Below are 6,982 nucleotides of genomic sequence, written 5' to 3'. Positions count from 1 at the left end.
GAAGGTGGGCACTCACACATGTACCAGTGGGAAGGTGGGCACTCACACATGTATCAGTGGGAAGGGGGGCACTCACACATGTATCAGTGGGAAGGTGGGCACTCACACATGTACCAGTGGGAAGGTGGGCACTGACACATGTACCAGTGGGAAGGTGGGCACTCACACATGTACCAGTGGGAAGGGGTGCACTCACACATGTACCAGTGGGAAGGGGTGCACTCACACATGTACCAGTGGGAAGGTGGGCACTCACACATGTATCAGTGGGAAGGTGGGCACTCACACATGTACCAGTGGGAAGGTGGGCACTCACACATGTACCAGTGGGAAGGTGGGCACTCACACATGTATCAGTTGAAAGGTGGGCACTCACACATGTATCCGTGGGAAGGTGGGCACTCACACATGTACCAGTGGGAAGGTGGGCACTCACACATGTACCAGTGGGAAGGTGGGCACTCACACATGTACCAGTGGGAAGGTGGGCACTCACACATGTACCAGTGGGAAGGTGGGCACTTACACATGTATCAGTGGGAAGGGGTGGGGGTGCACTCACACATGTATCAGTGCGAAAGGGGGCACTCACATATGTATCAATTGGGAAGGGGGAAGGGATGCTCACACATGTATCAGTAAGGAAGGGGCTTCTCACACATGTATCAATGGGATAGGGGGGCACTCACACATGTATCAGTGGGGAAGGAGGGCACTCACATATGCATCAGTAGGGAAGGGGCTTCTCACACATGTATCAATGGGTAAGGTAGGCACTTACATATGTATCAATAAAGAAAGGGTAAGGGATACTCACACATGTATCAGTAGGGAAGGGGCTACTCACACATGTATCAGTGGGATAGGGGGGCACTCACACATGTATCAGTGGGGAAGGAAGGCACTCACACATGCATCAGTAGGGAAGGGGCTACTCACACATGTATCTGTAGGGAAGGGGCCTCTCACACATGTATCAGTAGGGAAGGTGGGCACTCACACATGTATCAGTGGGAAGGGGGCGCACTCACACATGTATCAGTGGGGAAGAGGGGCACTCACACATGCATCAGTGGGGAAGGGTACACTCACACATGCATCAGTGGGAAGGGGGCGCCACACATGTATCAGTAGGGAAGGGGGGCACTTACACATGCATCAGTGGGGAAGGGGGCACTCGCACATGTATCAGTGGAAAGAGGGACACCAAACATGTATCAGTGGGAAAGGGCGGCACTCACGCATGCATCAGTGGGGAAGGGGCACTCACACATGTAAATGTGGGAAGAGGGACACCAGACATGTATTAATGGGGAAGGAGGGCAGTCACACATGTATCAGTGGGAAGGGGGGCACTCAAACATGTATCTGTGGGAAGGGAGGCACTCACATATGTATCAATGGGGAAGGGGGGAGGGATACTCACACATGTATCAGTAGGGAAGGGGCTACTCACACATGTATCAGTAGGAAGGGGGGCACTTACAAATATTTCATTAGGGGAAGGGGTGGTACAACCACACATGTATCAGTGGGGAAGGGGGGGGGGGCACTCACACATGTATCAGTAGGGAAGGGGGAGGGGACACTCACACATGCATCAGTGGGAAGGTGGGCACTCACACATGTACCAGTGGGAAGGTGGGCATTCACACATGTACCAGTGGGAAGGTGGGCACTCACACATGTATCAGTTGAAAGGTGGGCACTCACACATGTATCCGTGGGAAGGTGGGCACTCACACATGTACCAGTGGGAAGGTGGGCACTCACACATGTACCAGTGGGAAGGTGGGCACTCACACATGTACCAGTGGGAAGGTGGGCACTCACACATGTACCAGTGGGAAGGTGGGCACTTACACATGTATCAGTGGGAAGGGGTGGGGGTGCACTCACACATGTATCAGTGCGAAAGGGGGCACTCACATATGTATCAATTGGGAAGGGGGAAGGGATGCTCACACATGTATCAGTAAGGAAGGGGCTTCTCACACATGTATCAATGGGATAGGGGGGCACTCACACATGTATCAGTGGGGAAGGAGGGCACTCACATATGCATCAGTAGGGAAGGGGCTTCTCACACATGTATCAATGGGTAAGGTAGGCACTTACATATGTATCAATAAAGAAAGGGTAAGGGATACTCACACATGTATCAGTAGGGAAGGGGCTACTCACACATGTATCAGTGGGATAGGGGGGCACTCACACATGTATCAGTGGGGAAGGAGGGCACTCACACATGCATCAGTAGGGAAGGGGCTACTCACACATGTATCTGTAGGGAAGGGGCCTCTCACACATGTATCAGTAGGGAAGGTGGGCACTCACACATGTATCAGTGGGAAGGGGGCGCACTCACACATGTATCAGTGGGGAAGAGGGGCACTCACACATGCATCAGTGGGGAAGGGTACACTCACACATGCATCAGTGGGAAGGGGGCGCCACACATGTATCAGTAGGGAAGGGGGGCACTTACACATGCATCAGTGGGGAAGGGGGCACTCGCACATGTATCAGTGGAAAGAGGGACACCAAACATGTATCAGTGGGAAAGGGCGGCACTCACGCATGCATCAGTGGGGAAGGGGCACTCACACATGTAAATGTGGGAAGAGGGACACCAGACATGTATTAATGGGGAAGGAGGGCAGTCACACATGTATCAGTGGGAAGGGGGGCACTCAAACATGTATCTGTGGGAAGGGAGGCACTCACATATGTATCAATGGGGAAGGGGGGAGGGATACTCACACATGTATCAGTAGGGAAGGGGCTACTCACACATGTATCAGTAGGAAGGGGGGCACTTACAAATATTTCATTAGGGGAAGGGGTGGTACAACCACACATGTATCAGTGGGGAAGGGGGGGGGGCACTCACACATGTATCAGTAGGGAAGGGGGAGGGGACACTCACACATGCATCAGTGGGAAAAGGGGAGCACTCACATATGTATCATTGGGATAGGGGGGCACTCACATATGTGTCAGTGGGGAAGGGGGGGGGGGCACTCACACATGCATCAGTGGGATAGGGGGCACTCACACATGCATCAGTGGAATAGGGGGCACTCACACCTGTATCAGTAGGAAAGGGCGGCACTCACATATGTATCAGTGGAGAAGGAGGGCAGTCACACATGTATCAGGAGAAAAGGGGGAGGGCACTCACACATATATCCGTGGAATTCTTGGCAACTCACACAAGTATAAGTGGGAAGGGGGAATTTAATCATGCATAAGTTGGGTGGAATTACGTTCAATCACAGTTTTATGCGTATGTGTTGGTGTTTTCTTTTTTTTCTTTTTTGGGGAGGTGGGGGGGCTCACACACATGTGTCTGGGTTGGGGGCTGTGAATGAGGGGGGGGGGCACTCACAGCTGTATCAGTGCAGGGGGAGGGGGCACTCACAGCTGTATCTGTGCGCGGACAGTGGGCACTCACACATGTATCAGTGCGGGGGGAGGGGGCACTCAAAAATGTATAAGTGCGGGGTGGCACTCGCACATGTATCAGTGTGAATATCTTTACCCTCAGCTGTGATTTTGAAATAAGCTACTTTCATATAATAACACATCAAGTTGAATATACATGTTTTTAAATTTTACTACTTGTAATCGAAAATATATTACGAACAGTATACAATGTGTTATCTTTTTTACAGCGGGAGTAAATATGCCAAATGTCGGCGTACACCCTTTCTAAACACCATCATATGTGATCTTCACAATAGACATTCAACATAACAATTTGAATTGGTGAAAACAATAACTTTACAATAAAAAATTAATATACAGATGAACATTTGAAAACAATGCGAACTTAAAAGTAATTATTTCATATAACGATTTAGATTCGAATAAAAGGGTTATTTGTTGAAGAAAATTTAGCAACAAGTTGGTAAAAAATAAGTTTCAAACAACAACAATACCTTATAGAGAAGAAATACAAAAGCAAAGTCATTATGGGAGATTCCTTGAAAAAGACAAGAATAAAAACATTCGATGACAGTAAGGAAATGAAATCCAACAAAGATTCCACGAGTAAACACCGAGCGCAGTTAGAGACAAATACAAATTTGTTAGCAGCAGCCATTGCAGATGTCAGATATCGAGAAATAGAACCTATTGATGAGGAAGCAGAAACACACAAGCGAGACATTGACGAACTAGCTACTAGAAAGAATACACAGCACCACCAGCAGAAGTATGAAGCCGTCAGGGCGGGTAAGCTCAATGTTCGCAGTATTGAAAACAATGTAATATGGTATTTAACCGTTTTCGAATGATTACTGCACCCAGCAGTAGGACATATAGATCTAAGAACGAATTCCATTGTTAACATAAAACATGTCAAAGTTTGAACCTTTTTACTTAAGAACTATCAATTGTCAGCATACCAGGATTTTTCCACGGTCTTTGTTAAAGCTTAAAAATAAGTAATCACTACTCATCAAATGCAATTTTTACTGAATACGGAATACGTCTGCCAATAAAACTCTCATATGCTAAATTATATTTTTGTTAGCATCAGCCATTGAATATGCCTGGAATCAAGAAATAGAACATATTGATGAGGGCGCAGAAGCAGACAAACGAGACATTGACGCACTAGCTACTAAGAAGGCCGATATTACACAGCACCACCAGCAGCGACAGGAGGAGGACGAAACCTTCAGAGCGGGTAGGTCTAATATTTACAGTATTGACAAGAATGTAATCTGATATTTAACAGTTTTCCGCTGATTTTTGCAGACCCCAGTATAAGATAAAAACGAAAGTATAAGTTCCACTGTAAACATATGAAATGTCACAGTTCGAAGCTTTATACTTTAGAACTTTCAATCATATCAAAATATCAGAATTTGTCTACAATCATTGTTTAATTTTTTTAAATAAATAATCACTACACAACAAGTGCAATTGCAACTGAATATGGAATACATAATAAACCTCTTGTATGTGTATTAAATTTTGATCTAGTCATTTCATAAATGCTGATGATAACACGTTTCGGACCCTAAACGTATGTACCTTTCAAGTTTTATTTATCTTAAAGACTCGACGAACAAACACAAAGCGCAGTTAGAGACAAATACAAATGAGTTAGCAACAGCCATTGAAGGTACTGGGGATCGAGAATTAGAACACATTGATGAGGGCACAGAAGCCCACAAACGAGACATTGACGAACTAGCTACTAGCAAGAAAGCCGAGATTACACAGCCCCAGCAGCACCAGCAGCAGCAGGAGGAGGATGAAGCCGTCAGAGCGGGTAGTTTAAATGATAAAAGTGTGGAAAACAATGTAATCTGGTAATTAAACGTTTTCCAGTGACTTTTGCAGCCCTCTGTATGACATACATACCAACGTATTTGTTTCACTGTTAACACAGGAAAAGTTTTACTTTAGAACTTTCCATCGTAAACATATTAACATATATCAGGAGTTGTCTACAATCAGTGTTTAATTATTAAAATAAGTAATCACTACAAATCGATTGCAGTTTATCCGAATATATTTACTTTAACACTTCAATCCTTAACGATTGTTGTTGTGTATCAATTCCACATTATTTCTGTATTAAGTACAATGACATTTTCCATTGAAATCGCGTGCATTTGTTTGATTCTTCTGTCCTGTCAATGGGCGCAATAATACTAATGGACGGGGCATATTTACTACGGAACTATGTTTTTCAATCAAATCGTAGTAAAATTATTGGCAACCTGCAAAACTAAAATATGCAGTATAAAGCAGTTAAAACAGAATTAGCAACGATAATTTGATCGATTCTAATGTAGATTTTGATTTCATGATGGATGGATAGTTGAAGAAATATTAAATGACAATGATGACGACTTATTTCGGAATTCGGAATTGACATTTGGTAAAAATAAAGCATCTGGCAAAACATAAAATCGAGGAAATAAAACAATAACATATTGAAGTGCACCCGGAAACGTCCAGAAGAAACAGCTAAGTTCAACAGTAAGTCTTCTCGCGCCCCCTGGCTTTCCTTCCGCGAAAGTATCCATTGCTAAACACGTTACCTCACTCACCGTCACTGCCGTTTCATCCGATACATACTACCAAAGAAATGGCAATGCACTTGCTGATTTGTCCAACACCTTATTCCAACATGGTTCATACATCAACTGATCCTTCAACAAAACACTCAACAAGTAAATTGACTGGAATTTATCTCCAATTTAAAAACTGATGACAAATAAACGCTAGGTTCGTGTATTTTCGCGAGATATAATGAAAACTTGTAAGTGGCGATATTTTTGTTGTTTTCTTGTTATTGTTATTTTTTTCTCCAACAACTCCAGTTGTATTTTTCTAGCTGTAATACAGTTATAACACGTTGTTAAAATAATCTTTTCCTGAAAATATTGAAATTAAACCCATGAATAAGGAACTTTTTTCTGCGCATTCATTGTTTTATAGATTTAGGTTACTGTAGCTGTTCACATTTACCTACCGTTGAAAACAACGAGAGAAAGAAAAAAGAGAAAAAAACACTTGAATAATTTATTTATTTTTAACAGAAATGTACATTAAAAAAATATAAATGTATGTAAAAAATTGACATTTTGTATTTCGGTTATGGTATGCAATGGCGCAGTTTAAAATGCTGGTGGATTCGGACTCCACCCATTTTGAACAGCCTCATTGCATACCATACCCCAATAAAATGCAAAAAGTCGATTTTTAATCCTTAAATGGAATACATCTGCCAATGAGCCTCTTATATGATTTTGATAACCTGTTCTAGTCATTTAAAAAAAAATATGATTACACATTTCACTACCTTTACGTATGTACCTTTTATTTATCTTTAAAGACTCGACGAACATACACCAAGCGCAAATAGAGACAAATACAAATCTGTGTTTAACAGCCATTGAAGGAGCTGGGGATCGAGAAATAGAACGTATTGATGAACACCAAGCGCAGATAGAGA

The sequence above is a fragment of the Mya arenaria genome, chromosome 10 (genome assembly GCF_026914265.1).
Source record: "Mya arenaria isolate MELC-2E11 chromosome 10, ASM2691426v1".
Taxonomy (NCBI): domain Eukaryota; kingdom Metazoa; phylum Mollusca; class Bivalvia; order Myida; family Myidae; genus Mya; species Mya arenaria.
Note: the sequence above shows the minus strand (reverse complement) of the source record.